At 45.5% G+C, this 19,141-nt stretch overlaps 1 protein-coding gene across 8 annotated transcripts in view; it reads left to right on the forward strand.

The window, feature by feature from the left end:
- LOC135320633 (uncharacterized) overlaps positions 1-19,141 on the forward strand; it is a 135,720-nt gene that overhangs the window by 23,832 nt on the left and 92,747 nt on the right. For all 8 annotated transcript variants that reach the window (XM_064483775.1, XM_064483770.1, XM_064483772.1 and 5 more), the window contains exon 13: positions 9,194-9,416. The gene's annotated coding sequence lies outside the window, so the exon portion shown is untranslated. The remainder of the gene's footprint in view (positions 1-9,193; positions 9,417-19,141) is intronic.

A 19,141-nucleotide genomic window follows, 5' to 3' on the forward strand; every position in this document is an offset into this window, starting at 1 on the left:
ATAAATTGGAGTTGAAATCCAGGACTTTTGATCCTACTGTGTTTCTTTGCATTATATCCTGCTGAGGGGTGTGGAAGCAGTTCCTTTATTCATTCCTTTATTCAGCAGTTTTGAGCACTGACTTTGCATCAGGGCCTGGCTAGGTGCTTGGAAACAGAAAACAAGAAATGACCCTTTTCTGCAGAGGGCGGAGGCCTAGACCAAAAGCTGCGTAATGTGATCTGAGCTGCGGTAGCCATGTGCAGACGCTGAGGACAAACTGTACCCCCGGCTTTGCTTGGGCTTCCCCTGCCTTCTGACTGGTACACACCAGGTCACCGCAACCCAGTGAGGCCCGCAGCCCGCAGCACAGTATGTACCTCGGTCTCCTCTTCCCTCTCGTCAGGGCCTGCAACATGAACATCCCTGACTACGTGCAGTGTGCTGAGGACCACCAGACTCTCCCCGTGGTGGTCCAACCCGTGGGGATCATCTCAGAGCAGAATTTGTTATGCATCTATAAGCGAATCTCCTTGGTGAGGCAGATCAGCCCGTGCGGCTCGCAGTGGGCACTCTGTATCCACTAAAGTCACCACTATGCGCCCGAGAATGGGTGGAGCGACTTCCAGACACACCACAAGGTCGTGGGCCTTGTCACCATTACCGACTGCCTCTTGGCCAAGACCTTCGAGAAGCTCCACGTGCAGAGGAGCTGTATGGCACCACGCTCTATGACTCTCGGCTCTTTGTCTTTGTGCTGCATGGGGAGGTGGCCGAGCAGCCGCGCATGAACGTGGCCGTCAATTTACGAGGACTGCAGGGTGGTGGAGAAGAGGATCGAGGACTTCACTGAGTCTCTCTTCATCATGCTCAAGTCCAAGTGGCTGGACGTTGCATCCGACAAGTCTGAGGACAAGATCCTCCTGCTCTACATCCTGTTTGAGAATGAGGACTTCGTGGGACTGGACACAGAGAACAGGAAAGTCTACCTGGATGCCCGGCCACCCTGGCTATGTGAAGGGTTGCTTCCCTACATCCAGAAAGGGATCAGCAAGGAGGAGGGCTGTCTTGTAGCCAAGGCGTGAGGGAGGAGCAACCCGCCGGTTTTCAGACGTTTAAAAGTGAATCCGCCTTTGTTTCGGAGAGATTCTTTTAGGGTTATTATGGACACTTACTCCCGCTTTTCAGCCAATTACCCTGGTGTGACCCCTGGAGTTGCTGTCCAATAGATTAGCCAAAGCCACTGATGCTAGGAGAGCTGGGGAGGAGGCTGCTCTGAGTTGAGATGTGCTCTAGGTCAAATGCACATCAGACGCTGAGACTTGTCTAGTAAATAGAATGTAAACTATCTTGTTACTTTCTTTATTGATTACATGTCAAAATGATAGTATTTTACATACAGTAGAATAAGTAAGATATGTTCTTAAAATCAGTTTCTAGGGGTTTTTTTGGGGGGGTTACCTCTTTAAATGTGGCAACTGGGAAACTTTCTTTACATGGCTCACATTTCATTCCTGTTGGACAGCCTCTCCTGGGACAGTCTCATCCCTGTGCTTATAGATGTCATGCTGAATCCTGAGATGCAGAATGAGGCGCTGGTTGAGCTGGGGGTGGAGCCAGTGTCTCCTGCTTCCCAGGTCCAGCACCTGCACGGCTCAGGCCCTCTCTCCCTGCCTGACAACCACCATGCCAATTGAGGACAACGGAAACACTGCCAGGGGCTTCCAAATGAACTCCTTACGCAGGGAAAGGCATGTCACGGAGTATGGGGCACAGCAGGGAAAGATTCGTCCTCACTTTGTCCCTGTGATTAGGTCAACGGACCCACTTTGTCTTGGAAGTGCAGACGAGTTCTTCTGGGCTGCCTACCCCCCCACCTTCTGCTCTGTTTCCCTGTGTATCTATTGAGATATCCCTCGAGAAGAAGAGGGTGAGATGCCTTTGCCGAGAGGTGGTCCCCATTTGCTGGGGAGATTGTGGGAATCTGTGTCCCCCCGGCCTACGGCCTCGGGCCTTGACTCTGGAGAGGGCTTATGGCGGTCCCACAGGTGACGGTCGGAGGACCTGGCACGTGCTGCCGGGCCCGAAGTGGAGGAGGTGTTCTGCGATTCTCTGTGAGTCTAAAATCAGATTCTACTTTCTGGTTGTTGGTAAGTTGGAGGAGAAGATGCCAGAGAATTGATAAAAAGATAGTCCAGACCAGTCCTGTGAGTGACAGGCACAGGGGACCCGAGTCCCACCTGCTTGTGGTGCCTGGCGGGCTCTGGATGAATTTTCACTTCCTCCCTGGACATACCTCTATGGCTTAAGGGGCGAGGCATATCGTGGCCATGACCTGTACTTGTCCTCGCAGGGCCCTGTGATCTATATAGCTTTCTCCCCTTCTGCTTCTTGTAGATGAGCTGGCAGATGTAGTGGTCTGGGCAAAGCCGAGGGCACAGATGCCAGCACCGTGCCACTCCCAGGCTGGCTCCATTCCCGTCACCTGTCACCTCCTGCTCAGTCCCCAGGCGTCAGTGAATGTAGGTGCATCGGTGCAACGTAAGCAGGGACCACATTATCCCCCTGGACAGAATGGTGGGTGAGCAGTGGAAGCCTGGAGCCCTGCCCCAGCCCCCTGGCCAGTGCCTCCTCTTTTGTCACAGGAATCACTTGTGATATGTTTGCTCAGCAACTGCTTGGCTCTGAGTCTGCAGACCCACCAGAGAATGCCAGCTTGTTTTTGCTTTTTGAAGTGTGTCCTTGGGATTTGGCGGAGTAGCTGGTTGTGTGCTTAGCCCATAGTGGTTGACACTGTCACCATTGTTTACCCAGAACCTCGTGTACCAGGCATGGCTCTCGGCATCAAAATACAGCAGCGCATTAAACCTCCCTCCTGGTGGGTCTGTCTGTTTTGGTACCGTAAGGGCTCAGCCAGCATCTGAACGTCAGTGAGATAACGCGGCCAGTGAGCTCGGGTCAAGTACGCTCTCCTCCAGTCACTTTTACTCCATTGTTGCTTTTACTATTCCTCAGTCGTTACTTTTTTTAAACAATGCTTTCGTGCAGGAACAGAGCCTAATTCTCTCCTGTTACTCTTGGTGGGAGTGAGTAAAATTGTCCAGCTTGAAATGCGACCACATTTTGTAGCTCAAAAGCTGTCTACACGCATCTAGGTGAAGTTTAGGTTTGGGGCGCTGACCACGTTGGGGTCCCCAGGCAGCGCCGCTCGCCTCAGGCCCCTGCCTTCCCTGGAACAATAGGTGAGGGTGGGTCTCACCGTCCCCTCGTCCCTGTCCTCACCAAACTCACCTAAATTCTTGTAATTGCTGTCAGTTATTTTTGTTCTCATGTGTTTCTAATTTTCGCTGTTCCTCTTTTCCTTTTTCTATTTCCCTTTCTATCTTGTACCGCCCTGTGAGCATGTTGTTGCGTCTGAAAAGTGGACTGTGCACACCCTGCATTGGAAATAGCCAGATTGTCCTCCGTGCTGTCCCCATCGCTTTAAAAAGCAAAAACCTTAACAGTTGCCTTGATCCATATATTATCCTAGTCATCTTTTTATTTTCTAGTTTTTTGGAATGTTTGCTTTGTTAGCACATCACCCACTGGGGTTTGATACCTGTTAAAATCCTTGCTTTGAGGAACCAGTTTGGTCCTCCTTATGTTTGGTGACAAATGCGCACTTATTAAATTTGTTTGATTGTTTTGAAGAAGTGAGATGCGAATTGATTTAGGCGGCTGCTGAGGGAATTTTTTTCATGGAGTATTTAAACTTGGAAAGTCAAAATCTGCAGCATCTTCCTTGATTCTGTCTTTCACACAAACGTGTTTGGCACGCGGTTCCGGGCTGTCGCTGTGTGACGTGCGTGACGGAGATTCCTGGCCGGTGGTCACTGGTGAGAAAGTGGCAGGCTCGGAGATGAGCAGCTGCAGGGGATGCTGTTGGAGGAAGCAGTCACCGGTTTTATGTTTTTTTTGTTTTTTGTTTTTGCATTCACCTTCCCCGTGCCATTTACTTTACTTTGCCTTCATAGAGAGGCAGGAGCGGGTCTAAACTCCATGCCACTCTTATTTTCCCTTTACGAGGCTGGTTTTTCTGAGTATCAGAACAACATGGCCTTCTCCTAAGTAGCTGGCTCACTTGGATCTGGTGGACACAGGGACCGCTAAAGGGGACCGTAGCTTCCTCTCTGCTCCAGCCAGTGGGCATTCAGAGTCGGGTCTGTGGTTTGCCTCAGCAGCCATGCAGGCCTCCCTGTACCAGCCTTTACTATTAACCCATGTTGGCAGTAAATAGCTGACTCCGTGTCTGTTGCAGCTGACGTCCACCACTGACGGCCGTGTCGTTAGTTTGCGGTAGTGAGTCTCCAACACCCCAGTCAGCCGTGAAGTGACCTTGCATTCTCACCCACACCCTGGTTCATCTCACCCGGGGAAAGGGTTTGGCCACCACCGTCATGCTGGCCATGAGACCTTGTTTCTCCTTTCATGCCCTGGTCCAATTGTGGACACTTCATCCTTCACTGACTTGGTCTCGCTTGAGACAGGCCAGACTTTCTGAAAGAGTCCATCACATTCTGGGGGGGAACAGAACAGAAGGAAGAGTAGCAAGTAGGTGTCTAGGCAATCTGGGTTGGCAAATGCAGGCTGGGATCTGTGAAGGCTGGGCTGTGCCTTGGACACAGGCCTTTCCCGTGGCTCCCGATAGCCCAGGGGTCGGAGTGAGAACAGCCTTGCCTGGGTTCCCCCATCCTCATCTGCTCACTGGCAGGTGTGTCTGCTAACTAGGAACTGCCCCAAACCTCGGGCCCTTCAAAGTTCAGACCACAGGAGAACCTTGAGTCCCTTCTCCTGGGCCTCCTTTGTGAGAATCCAGTGCCTTCTGAGATGACCAGCGGCAGGAGATGCCTCCCCCTCCAGGGAGCTCTCTTCGGAGGACTGTGACGCACTGTACCTTGCTATGAGCTTGTGGGGTTCCATCCGTGGTCCTTGCAGAACCAGACTTGAGACTGGCTTAACGATAGAAATGACAGGAGTGATTCCAGGGCAGGGCCGGGGGGAGGAACAGGGGAAATTGAATGTGACCTCAAACACCTAGGTGGGTTCTGGGTCTGTTACTAAAATCGGGAGCCTGGGAGGTACCTGCCAGGAATCGAACTCTAGAGTAAATGGTGGACATGAGGCATTTTTAAGATTCCATTTTTCATCCAAGTTAGGACTTCAAAGAGGCACTCGGGTCTATGGCCCTGGGGCTCATGTGAAGGAGCCGGACCACAGATACACGTTGGGAGTCATCATTCTTAGCTGGTGTTCACAGCCGTGCAGGTGGATGAGCTCATCTCGAGAGGTGCAGACTGAGGCTGAGGCGGGGCAGGGCTGTGCCTGGGTTGGAGGAAATCCCAGACCATGCAGCTTTGGTGTGTCAGTCAGTGGCGTTTGGGATTTTCAGAGCAATGGCATTTATCCTTAAGGGTCCTGGGGGTGGGCAGGGCCACCCAGGAAGAAATCTGAAGGGAGGGTTGTGGCCACGCGTGCGCGTCTTGGGATGATGCAGAGGCTGCATGGTCCGGGAGAGGAACCTCCTCGGAAGCTGGAGTCGGAGTGGGGAGTGGGGAGAAGGTAGTCACACTCACCTGTGAGGGAGGGACAGAGGCCTAGGGAGTCTCCACCCTAGCGGACTCTCTTTCCCACGAACAAAAGGCCAGCAGACAGAAGATTTGAGGTGAGAAGGGACGGGCGCTGGGAGAGGAGCCAAAGTGGAGAATGGTGGTTGGACAGTTCTGGAATAGTCTCCCTGCAAAATAGAGTTAAAAAACCCAGACTCTTAAGAATATTGATAGTGACGTTGGAGGAGATAGTTCTTTTTCTGGCCTCCTAAATGTAAGGCATGTATCCGGGGATACACAGAAGAATCGGGCAGTCTGGTCCGGGGGCTTGACCCTTACCAGGGGGAACAATGCAAGTTTAAAGGGGGAGAAGGGCAGCGGAGGGAAACTAGCCAGGCCTCGTGTCAGGTACCAGTCGGCCACACTACTTGCGTGTTGCATTCACATCCATGTCTCCCAGGTGGGCGGTGGCAGCCCCCTTTTGCAGATTGGGAAGCCTTCTCAGAGGGGTTAAGGGATTGGTCCGTTTAGCGGTTAGTCAATGCTGTAGCAGGATTCAAGCAGGGCCTTGTCAGACTTCAAGGGCATGTTCTATCTACTAATTCCGGTACCTCCCTGTTGTACCTGGATTGGTGAATTGGGTCAGTTTTGGAGCCTTTCACAAAAAGTACGATTTAAGTGCCTCAGGACTGTTTCACAAAGCTCAGTGTTCTTTGATGGTTCAGAAGCACCGCAGTGCTTTTCGCCCCACAGAGGTAAGGTCTTACTCCTTTGACGCTGACGTGGTTGCAAATGACGTACAGGTGCAAAACCAGACTTAGCAGCTTCTGAAGGGAAACTCTCCAGTTCTCCCTTGATAGGCTTTCTTCCACGGGATGTAACCTGCTGCAGCGTAGATCTGAGCTTTCCGTATGGAGTGAGGGTTTGATATCCAAAGTTAGCAAAGAAGGGTCAGATGGAGAAAATCGACGTTAACAATTTATTTTGGGGTTTCATTAGACAAGATGCACTATCGCTTAATGGCCCATATAACGTATGTAATTGAATACAGAATATTGCATTCCTTAATTTCTAATGAGAGCTGTCTTGCAAAGTAAGGTTGTCTGCTTTGGAACTTCAGCTTAGCCACTAGGGCGCCTGTCAGTGTGTTGGTGTGATTGTATTTACACAGTGCATGTAATCTGGGCTTCCTCAGCCCCAAACACTCTAGTGCAGAATCATAGGCTGTAGCCATCACTTAGTTACACAAATACTTCTACAGCTATATGATACAAAAAAAAAAAAAAGAGAGAGAGAGAGAGAGAGAGAGATTGCCTTTGTCAAAGTTCCTTTGATTTTAACTGCAAACTGTTGTTGAGCAGCTCTGGTTTCCTTTGGATATGAATATGTACATTTCTTTGCATGTAACTTGGATTTTAGACTAGAACACCAACCTCTTGCTTTCCATGAGCCACAAAACTCATAGCCAAATGACATACGTATGAAATATTTTATTCTTTTCTTCTGAGACAGAATCCTTGAATCTGGGACTTGGGCTGTGATTTTGCTTTTTGCTCTTCCCACCCCTCTTGTCGTCTCACTCCTTTTTCCCACGTGGCCTCCAAGATGTCATGGTCTCCGAGGAGCAGGTGGACAAACACCAGTTGGTCGCCAAGCAGTCCTGCTGTAGAGGGAGCCCAGCCAAGAGCTAAAGGACATCATCAGAGAGGGCTTCCTTGAAGAAATGGGCTCTACATTCAGTTATGAGGACAGAGTAAGAGTCAGCCAAGAGAAGGAATCAAGAGGGTGACTCAGGTGGCAGGAGCAGCCCGGGTAGAGGCCTGGAGGCTTGTGGGGTGGGGACTCGGGGAGAGTGCACTGTGTGGTCCAGAGTGGAGGGTGCCCCTGCTTGGGAGGACCCTGGAGTGGGCCTAGGGATGGAGGGTTTTGGAGGAGCTTGCTTTTTTACTAGAACTGACACAGAAGAGGCAGTGAAGTGTGTCAGCAGAAAGTGACCCTCAGGAGAGGTACTCCTGGTTTTGTTTCTGATGTTCTACAGAAAGAAGGGGTCGGGGTGGGCGAGAGCAACTCTGCCCGTCCCTTTGAGACCCACCCCTTCATTCATTTATTCATAACACATGCAATTCTGAGTGTCCAGGGGAGAGAGGGTGGACTCACAGTAGTAAGAAAAATGTATTGCTTCTTGAGAGCTTAGCAGTGTCAGAAGTTGTCTTAGCGTAGAATGTTCTAGGAACACAGCAGGGGCACCTAACCCAAAGGGCAGAGGTTCGAGGGAAGGAAGGCTTCCTTGACAAACCGTCAAAATGAGCCTGGAGGCAAGTGGGAAGTAGCAGCAGGTCAGGGGGCACCTGAGGTCATTGTGGACCTGGGTACTGTGGTGAAGGTGGGCGAGCAGGGTCGGGGGTGGGGCTAGAACTCTACCAGGGAGCCTCTGAAGGGTTTGAAGTGGGGGTGATGTAATCAAATTTGTGCTTTGGGAAGGCTGTCCTGGCTGTGTGTGTGTGTGTGTGTGTGTGTGTGTGTGTGTGTGTGTGTGAAGCGGGGAAGAGGGGGAGAGTGCCAGCAACTGGGAGGGTCATTAGAAGACCATTGACAGGCTGGGGGGCCACCAGTGGGAGAGGGGCGTCGGGGCTGCTTGGGGACGGCAGGGGCAGTGTGGATGCCGGATTTCCTCATGGGGAGGGCTTATTAACTGTGACCCCCCTAGCGGCACCTTGTGGCTGGAAGAAAACGGATGCAGCCAGGTGGACTTTTCTCTTCTTCCCTGCCTTGTGTGATGATCTTAGCTCAGCCAACATTTGGAACAGAAGAGCTAAGTTTCAGGGTAGTCCAGGACTTTGATGAGCTCGTTCGAGTGAGATCTGATAGGATTTAGGCTTGTGTTGAGATCTGCATGTTCACTTAGCTAGAAACGTCCCGTCTTTTGGATTTCCATAGGGGTATTTATTCTTGATAAAGATTGCTTTCTTGGTGAGAGGAAATTTAATACAGCTGCTGTCTTTCTCAAAAACAAATCTTATCTTTTAAGAAATTTAGTATTCAAAAGAATAGCAAAATTTAAAAATGATAAAGTAAGGCTTTGGTGTAGTTTCTTTGGATTCTGAGTTAATGTAGAGTTAGAGCCTTTGCATTACTTAAATAGCACATCCTTGTCAGTATTTAAAGAGCTGTTAGTGAGCGCCCCAGGCCCCACTTCTCAAAGCATCATTAAATCTTGCTCTGAAATACTGAAGTCATAAAGTTCTTGTTGGCAGAAGCCAAACAGTTGGTTTATAATTTGCAGCATAGCACCCTTTATAAAATAATAATAGGTTCAAAATTAAGAAAGTGGAAGATAACTGATTTTTTTAAAGCTGAAATATAAACTCTCTTGTGTTAATGTTGCAACTGGAAATTTCGAAAAAAAAATCCTACTGTAATATCATCTACATGGAATACATATATGTCTATCACGTTTGCAACGTAACTGCGCAGTGGTTTTTGAAGACAGGACCATTCCAGCTGAGATACTGGCAGTGATGCTTGCTGGTTTTCAATGGAAAACCCTAAATTTGCCTACTTAGCTTTATTCTTTTCTTTTCTGTTCTCTCTCTCTCTATCTTTTTTTTTTTTTTTTTTTTTTGTAGTGAGAGTGCTCAGTAGTGCTTTGCCAGCATGATTTTGGGGCAATTTGGGGGCAGATATCGTGCACAAGCAGTGAGATATTTCCATGCATTTTACTTTCCGGACATCACCATGGAACATGTGGGGGTTTGTGCCTGCAGGCCGGGATGCTGCAGGACTCCCTGGTCCATCACCGTTATGTCTTGGAGCTGCTCCAGTCAGTGAATGACTTTCTGTGGCTTGGAGGTAAGGTGATCTGATGCAGATGATCAGATGTGTAAAAAGTACTGTTACTTGAAATAGAAAACCTATCAAAAATGGCTCTAAAATACAGGATGAAGGAGGAGAAATGGCTGAGCTGCTTGCATGGGGAATATTCTCAGGTGACTCCCTCATTGTGTCTCCTGTCAATCCCCCCACCCAGCCCTGCACGGCAGTCATGCTGAAGCAAGCATGCACTTTCTCAGAAACACGCTGAATTTCCTTGTGCCTCTGTTTGTTGGCTTTTTTTTTTTTCAAAGCACATCTTGCCCTTTGTTTAATGCCATCCCTGCCTAGTCACCTCTTACACTCATTCTTCTGGACCTCGTCCGTACAAAGCTGCTGAATGGATGAACAGAATGTAGTATCTCCATGTAGTGGAACATTATTCAGACGTAAGAGTGAATAAAAAAGAAAAAATAAATAAAGGGGAATATGAAAAAGCCACCTGCTCTGGGAAGTCCACCCTGACTGCTCAACCCGCCCTTTTCCCTTTGAAACCCAATCACTTATGCTCCTCTCTACTCTTTTTGATAGTACTTACCACCTTCTAATAAACTTTAACACTTTCAAAAAAAAAAAAAAGAGAGAGATGCTGATACCACTTCAACATGGACGAGCCTTCATAACAGCACGTTAAGTGAAAGGAAGCAGACACAAACGGCCACATATTGTTGACTTCAGTGATCTGAAATGCTCAGAATAGGCACATGCAGAGGCAGGGAGCAGGTGATGGTTGCAAGGGGATGGGTGGAGGGGGGTTGGGGAGTGAATGCTAGTGACAGGGGTGTTCTTCTGGGGTGATTAAGTGTTCTGGAAATAGATGGTGGTGAGGGCTGCACAACCGTGAGTGTGCAGAAAACTGCTGAGCGCTGTCTCTGGGAGTGCCTGTGGTTGGGGGCGGATTTATTTTGTTCTCATCCGTGAAGAGTCATCTTGTGCTGAGGCCATTCTACTCCTGTGAGTGGTGAGGCTCAGAGACTTTGCAGAGTCATGTGTTATTTTCCCCCTTGCTGAGTGTAAGCAAAAAATTTTTAAGCCTGAGGAAGTGCTCTATCTGCAGAAATGTCTTTGAGTTTTGCATGGTGTAAAAATCTTGAGAGATTTTTAATCGTTGAGGAGAGCCTGTGGGGGGAAACAGCCCGTGAAGCCTGGGTGACACTGGGAAGAGCCGCGCTTCCATCCCTGACAGGGGTGGGGATTTCACCCCCGTTCAGGCAGTGAAGGGCCCAGACCCGTGAGCGGAGTTGACAATCGTGAATATTTACGTGTATCCGCTGCTTCATCTTGGATATTAATTTCAAGCTGAGTCAGTTTGTGGCGGCAGCCTCATCCTACATCAGGAATCTATACTATCTGCTCTTTGAGGTGAAGACCTGACAGACTTGATTATTTAACAGTCTCCCTTGAATTGATATCTCAGATTCCTTTGTCAATAGTAAAACAGCAGAAATATAGACGTCCTTTTATGCCGATGTGACCTGGAGCAGGTTTAGTCTCTGTGCCTCAGTGGCCTTATCTGCGGGTGGGGAAGATGATAACAGTGCTTCCCTCAGAGGGGCTGGTGAGGGGAGAGGGAGGAGCACAAAGGGAGGACTTACACGAGATACTCATGAATGACAAAATTTAGTGCTCTCAGCCTGGTGAGGCCTCAGGGCCGAGATGGCCGAACAGAGCAGTCCTAGCCGGAGCTCGATCCGTGTTGGCAGCTGTTATGATCAGTATCACCACTGTGGGTTATCAGGCAGTTTTAAGACTTGGTAATAGGAATTCATGAGTAATGTTAAAAGATTAGACAACTCAGATCCGGTTTACATAGTTCTCAAGATTTCCTATGAGAAATGGATATTTTTCCCCCATCTTTAATCTGAGTTGAGTCTCTAAACAACTTCTGTATTCCTCCAAATTTTATTTAATTCTCCATTTCTTGAAAAAAAAGTCTTTAAATGGAGTTACTGGTGTCTGAACTGAGGGTCTCATGCATGCTGAGCACATACTCTCTCAAGTGAGGTATAATCTCCCCCGTGATTTTTTTAAACTTTTCTTTCTTAGTATTCAGAGATTAGAGGCCTCTAATTCTTTTTCTGGAGACATGTCCATGAACCTGTAAATCTATAATTAGTGGACAAAATTTGGTTTATTAAAAAATTCTATAAAACATTCTGCAATCCTTTCAAAAGTAAATGCTCATTGACATAAAATGTTTCTCCTTTATGGTGATTTCTAATTTTTTGTCTGCCTTAACTTATTAAAAGTAATCCTCATCATCATAATGACCAAGCTTGCTCTGAGTGGACACCTCCCTAAGGCTAAAATGCTTTCCTCATATTTTACCTCATAGCAGGTGTTTAAGGGTAGGCATCAGTGTCTCCTTTTTTGCAGCTGAGGGATTGAGAAATGGGGCAGCTTGTCCAAAATCTCACACAGCTGGCGCTGGCAGACTCAGGGCTGGAACCCAGGCTGCACAGGATGCTTTCTCAATGTCTCCTCTGATCAGCCCCGTGTTGAGTGGTTTCCCGAACTCCTGTGAGTCCATAAGTGAACGATTTTAGCGGTCTCAGTTTGATGAAGCCTTCAAAGGAGAGACACCAGTGAGAATGTGAGACAGAGTGGCATAAATTGAAATTGTACATTTTCACAAATGTTGCATTCTCAGGCAATGGCTTAAAAAGTTTATATTTTTTTATTTTAGTGCTCTGTAAACACTAAAAACAAAATATTAAAAATGATTATAGTGCAAAATAGGAGTGGGCTTTGAAAGTCCAACCATTGCTAATGATGTTGCTTGTTTTTCTCTAGTGGTGCTTATTGACAGAAAAATTTACAAAGACTGAATTGGTTCTATGTAGTCTTAGTATGGAGGAAAGTTTTGTCAGTGAATATTGTAAGTAAAATCTTTACTCTTTTCTTTCCTGTTGATGAATATGTAAGTTGTTTTCATGGCTTAAGTACATTTCCTCATTTGTGAAATTTGAGTGATGCCGTTTACCTTGTTTGACTGTGAGATGTAGACGCCTTGTATACGAAGCACCCAAGAGCTGCTTAGTAAAAATATGCTGTCACAAGGACAGATAGTTTAGAAGGATCAACTCTGAATACTAAAGAGGGTGGCTTGTTTCTGATGCATATTCAATATGCATATATATGAATATATGAATATATGAATATGGCTTAAAGTAACAAGGATTCAGGGTTTTGTGTGTGTGTGCAGTATGAAGGTTTAATGAAATCTGTATCATTCTAGTGAGACAGGGACTAGTTAAATCACCTTAAGCAGATGGCCTTGAAGATTATTTACACAGAATGTGTGTTGTTACAACTCAGAATTCATGTTGCCGTGTAACCATCCACTCAGACATTTAAATTCGTAGAAATCTGACCAGAACTATTAAGTTTAGAAAAATCCACATTGATTATTTTAAGGGAATAAGCTTCTTTCTTTTGTGATTAAAGAAATTTTGATTTATTTTTCTGCATGCTTAATAGGTTTTAAAATATCAAAACATTGATTTGACATGTCACTTTTTTTAATAGAATAAAGCTCATGCTGTTTTAATGTGCAAATAAAAGTTTTTGTATTTCAATACACTTGTATGATTTCCCTGGCTCTTTGAGAAGTATTTTGCAAGATACTTAGATTACCTACTGTTGGAAAAATACAGACGTGACTTTTATGAATAGAGGTCTAGTACAGATCTGTTGGTTTTTGCTACAGTGCATGACATGAGGCCTAGGAGAGAGAGCTTTGCTGCTGATTGCCGGAAGGACAGATCCCAGATCTCAGTCTCCCCTCCTGTAAAATGAAGTGGCTGGACTGGATTCTTTCCTCTTCTAAGATGTGTTTCCATGAGCCTGTGTCTTTTGTTTATATTCAAGAGTATTAGCAATGTCAGATTAAATACTGAATACCCCTCCCTTCCCCGAAGCAAACTGCAGTATGTGCTACATAAGCTTTTAGTTATCTGATTCTTGTTTCTGATTCAACAAGCAATTTTTGTGTTGCATCTTTCCCGGCAACCTGGAAGGTCTTTTTAGCCATAGGAGGCGCTGTTGCACCTTCATACATTCTTAATTTTCCTGTTTGTAAAAGAAGGCTTAACAAATATTTTTTTGCTTTGATTCCTTTGCTTAGTGCTTCAGAATAGCACAATGTCCATTATGTCTGTCTACCTGGAAAAATTATTCTGCTTATATCTTTGTTTTATTCTGTCATCTCGCTGTGAACATTTCAGACTTGCTGTGCAACAATGGCAAAATCGGTCTTTTATTCCAGTGTTAGCAACCAGTGAGCCGGGATTTTATAAAGCAGCTAGAAGCGGCCTCTTGAGCACCTTAAAGCTGAAAAGTGTACTGAGTTCCCTGAGTATTGACCCAGCCGCTGTGTGTCATTTGGTGGGAGGTGATTTTGTACATAGAAGAAGGGGTGTAGTGATTTGACTTGGGTTTGCGTGCACACGCTGTCACTGAGCCACGTGAGCCTGAGTCAGTTTGTTCTGAGTTTCTCCCTCGTCTGTGAGATGGGGATGCTCGTATATGCTTTGCAGAATTGTGAGAATTAGAAATTATGTAAATTGTTTAGCACAGTGGGAATGTCAAAGGGCTCATAAAGTTTAGCTCCTGTTTTGTATGAAGCCATCATTTTACAGTCTTTGGCAATTACTAAGAAACAGGAAAATAAGAAAAGCTGGTTTTATGATGAAAGATATTTGAGGAGGTTCCATAGTTCCTATACCCATAATTTAGCATCAGCAAAGTCAGGACCGTTACACAGTCGCCCTGAACCAACGTTAAGCCACAGAATTTTTTGGTACTTCATATATATTGGGGCTTAAGTGGACCCAATACTTATACACATGTTTTCTCCAGCAGCCAACTGAGAGATGACACAGAAGAACAGACAGGCGATAAATGTCTCCTTTATTACTGATGAAGCCACGTTCTCCATGAAATTCAGGGCTGTGGGAAAATGCATGTCATGATACTGTGTCCCAGAATTAGAGACTCACGCAGTCCCAGGTAACTCTGGGCCACAGCGAGCCTTCCCTTAAGATGATCTGCCCCATCCTGCACAGGGCTGCCCTGCCATGGAGCTGAGCATCCCGGGTGCTTCCCAAGGGTGGCCAACACTGGAGGGAAAGGAAAGGTTTCATATGCCCTGCTTGTCTCTCCGGACTCACACCTCAATCTGTTATTGTGAAGAGTGCTAGCCGTTGGCCAGGGGTCAGGGGTGTGAAGGGGGAAGCACTCTCCATGGACCAGAGGAGTGTGGAGGAGGCATCCCTTCTCTCAGTTTAAACAGGTGGTGAGATGCAAGAGAAGGGTGCTCTCCAAGAGTTTATAAGAGGGGAAATAAGGATTTCCTTTGGGACTCAGACTAGCCATGAAACACAGAAGATGATTAGTAGGGAGACTTGTAAATCACTTTCTTATTAAATTCACATTTGTTGAGCACCAAAAATGTGCTACATTCTTTTCTGAGCGTTTTACAGAAATGAATCCTTCAATCTTCACAACAAGTGAGTAAGGGAGATTTGATTGTTATCCCAGGTTTACAATGTGGAAATTGAGGCACGGAGAGAGTAAGTAAGTTGGCCAAGGTCACAGAGCTAGTAAGTGGCAGAGCTGGTATTTAAACCCTGGCTGTCTGGTTTCCAGGCTCCCAGGGATGGGCTTTGGGTGTTTAGAGGTATCTGCATCCCTGGATCTCTGTACCTCTGTGCATCACTTAGCCCAGAAAGGACAGGGAAAGGAGAGTTACACAGGTGCTCACAGTCGTGTCTCAGCCACTGTCCACGGACAGTGCACCGTGATTGGCGTTAAATGTCTTCTGGGCAGCAGATCTGTTCGTATAACAGAAATTTAGTCCATTGAGTTAATCTAGAAACCCTTCCTGCTCTGCTTCTGTCCATGGTTTCCATGTGACTGCCTGCCCGTGATTGGGCCGTTGAGGAGAATCTGTACTCATAGTTGAACTCTGATATTTCAGTCTGGTTCGTAGTTTCACATCTCCTGTTACATTAATAAATTCAATTTCTGGTTTCTTTGCATCAGTCTCTCATGAGTTTGGTTAATGTGACATCAGTCCATGGGAGCCTAGTGTTGCTGACGGTATATTTTCTGAGCACGTTGTGGCACTTCTACCCGTGTGGACCTGGGTGGAAGATTTCCGCCTTCCGCACTTATTTTCCCGAACAGCAGGGTCCTCTCCCACCCCCGGATGTGAGGCTGGGAGCTCTCAGAGTAGGCCAGTCAGAGGCCAAGTCCACAAATCAGAAAATAATGAAGTCCTTGGAAGTGGGTTTAATAGAAAAAAAGGGCTTCCAGGTATTCCGATGGGCTGTTCGAGTCCATTTGGTGAAAAGCTATCCACTGTTACTGGTTGAGCTGCTTCTTTGCTGTTGAAAAGTCTGGATTACATGGAGGGATTTTAAAAAGCAGAAAGGTGTGATTTCATGTGGTACATCCACACCGGTGAGTAGTGATGGATGACCGCCTGTGTGAGGCATAGACAGAGTCTTACAAACTTCATAAAACAGCTTTAAAAGCTCTGCCATCTGAGTGCACTTCATATGGGGTCCAATTCATGACTGGGCATGCTGAGAGGGCAAATAATTGATAATGGCAGAAAGGACACAGAGGCATCAAAAAGGTCTCAGTCATGTTCCCTGTTTAAAGGATGTGGCACAATGTAATATATTTGAGCTGGTTCTTCACTGAACAGTTTTGAGTGTTTTCTGGGACTCCCCAGTGCACCAAGGTTCCGTGCAGCTGGGTGTCCCCTCAGTGCAGCTCTGTCAGCGCTCATCCTGGGCTGACGTGGTGTCACGGGGAGCAGGACAGTCAGCGTCCCCGGCTCCTCCGAGCTCCGTTTCTTCATCCGCAATGCTGGGTTTCTCTTCGGTGTCTACTTAGTAGGGTTGCTGAGAATCACACGTGATGGTTGTCAGGGGCGATTTGTGGTTGTCTCTGTGATTGTCATATAGTGAATATTTGATAGAAACTCTTGTTTTTTATTAAAATTATGGCTCCTAGATTGCAGTGGTTTTTAGTCTGCATTTACTCTTTTTATAAATTTATTCTTATTTTTAAATAAGCACTTATTTTTATTTATTTTTATGAAGGAACTGGGGACTGAAGCCAGCACATTGTGCATGCTAAGCAGGTGTTCTACAACTGAGTAATACAGACCCTCCTTGTCTGAACTTAAAAATAAATATTTCAATACACAAAATAGCTCTTAAACCCCATCATGGGCCTATTTTCTGTATAGACAATTGAATACATATGCTAATTCAATAAGAATAAATGTTGTTGGGACATAATTTCTGAATCTGTTTATGTGTTTAAAAACGATCATAGGTAGTGATAAACACGAGTCTTGGATCCACTACTTAGGGTCTGTTTTGCCATCATGGGAAATTATATTTTACAGAGAAGGCTAATTGGGTCTCGTTGATATTTGGATGATTTAGCAGATGATGAAGGCTTTCAAAAGCTGACAGTTTTGTATTTTAAACTAACTACAAAGTTATCTTCTATAAATTGGAAGTCCTCAGCTTGTGAATTGCCCAGTAATTCAGTGTGTACATGTCTGTGTCTCTGTGAACGTGTGTGTGTGTGTGTGTGTGTGTGTGTGTGTGATTTCAGGAAGGTAGAAATAAGTTCCATATAGCCTTCTGATACCTTTCTCTTCCAGTTCAAGGTGTAGGCATATATTTATACAAATAAATTGATACTCTTTTGTCATTTGGCATATTGGTGGGTATAAAAGTTTCTCATACTTGTTTCAGAAGGGTTGGGGAGAATGAGCTTAGAAAATAGGAGGAGATAGAGGCAGGAAGGTTCTTTACACTTTGTGCAGGATGAGAAACAGTAGCTTTTCTTTTTTCTACTAAAGCAAACTGGCACTGAATTGTAACATACTATTACTCAGAATTGCTTTTCTGATCAGATACGAGTGCCTCAGATTTTTCAAGGCAACATGAATGATGAAATGTGTTTTAGCAATTATCTTTAAATGTAGTTTTATTTTTTAAGTAAAAGGCTATAGCCTGTTCTTTCTTCCAGCGTTACAAGAAGTTCCCATTGATCCAGGTACATGATAATTGTGCTTAGTTTCTTCGGGTTATTGTTTTGTTTTTTTTTTTAAGTGCTTGTTTCATTGTGGTGTGAATGAATGTTTAAAATTTCTGGATTTTGATGTTTAGAACATGCTGATTTATCAGAACTGTTAAAAACCTGATTGTTGTTTGGTCCTCGTTTGGTGGGGCAACCTATTGAATTCTGTTGTCTGTTAAAGAGGGAAATTCTTCCTCTAGCCTGTAGATCATTAAGTGAATGGTTTGCAGTGTGCCTTTAAAATTCTTTGAATGCATTGAGCATGTTTGTCCAGTGAATTTTGAATTGACTCATAGTAATGAATTTGTTTGATTCTGTGGCTTTTGCTCCTCTCCACATGAATTTGAATTCTCTGTTGCATTTTGTATACGTGTTCTTAACAGGGGAAGAAATTTTGCATTTTTTACATAGGTGGGTTTTCCTATCCCCTCTGAATGCCTTCTGTAATTGATACAGCGAAAATCTGTTATTTCAGTGCTTAATTATTTCATAAACTATTTTTTGGCTTAATCAGAAACAATGACAAAGAATGATAATAAAAAACATGAAAACCTTCCTTCCTTTGAAGAATAGAAATGAGGTGGTCAGGCTCACGCGTGCTTTGTACCTGACACCCGTACTTTCATGTCATTGTGTATCATGATTCGGAGATGGAGTTGCTTCAGGTTTGTAGATTTTTGTTTTAACATTTGTGTTGAATTCATTCTCTAGGCTGATGTTTCCTGTTGCGTTTGTGGAAAGTGTAGGTGAAGGGAAACAGATGCTACGTTTTGTATTCAGGAGGCCTGAGTTGCTGAAGAGTATAGAGTAGAGGGTGGGCTGAGGAACAGAGTGACACTCCCTCACCTCCAGGCTGAAATTGATGAACGATGAAATCAATTAGGTGTATCGGTATTTATTTGACCAATAGAAGTCAGAGGGCCCAGACTGTCTAGTTATGCGCAATGGAAAGTACTGAATTCACCTGCAGAATTAGGTGATTTACCAAGTAGAAACAGCTTAGAGCAATCAGAAAAATCAGTTCTATGATGAGATATAAAAAGAATATAATATCTATTATTTCTGAAACTTTTCTATGTTAAGTTGTGTAGAGCTAAAATTAAGTTCCAAGCACCAGGAGTTAAGAGTCTGGGTGGTTCTGTGGGATCGTTATTCAGGGATGTGTCTAGACCCTGCTGGAATGGCCGAAGCTGGCAGGAAAAGACGCAGAGGCAGGATTTGTCATCCTAGGGTGTCCTCCATAATGGTTCCATGTGATAGCCCATGATTGGGTTAACAAATTTAACAGACACCAGACGCATGTCAACCTTAAGAAGAAAAAGTGTGCTTAGTAACTGCTTTCAAGCAAGCACCTGTGCATCCTCACTCCTGTCTCCTTGCCATAAAAAGCAGAGACAATGCCTTGCTTGCATATTTGAGGTTTTAGATAGCACTCTGTTCATTGCACAGCAATGACCCAGGCCCTCAGCTATAAATGCTGGGCGTGCGTGCTGTTAGATAGTCTATTATCCCCAAAACACGGACCTGGCTGGACTGGTGGTCTGCTTTGTAATGAATATCTAAAGAATTTATCTTGTTCCCCTCTCCCCATG

Source organism: Camelus dromedarius, unplaced genomic scaffold, assembly GCF_036321535.1.
Source record: "Camelus dromedarius isolate mCamDro1 unplaced genomic scaffold, mCamDro1.pat HAP1_SCAFFOLD_169, whole genome shotgun sequence".
Taxonomy (NCBI): Eukaryota; Metazoa; Chordata; class Mammalia; order Artiodactyla; family Camelidae; genus Camelus; species Camelus dromedarius.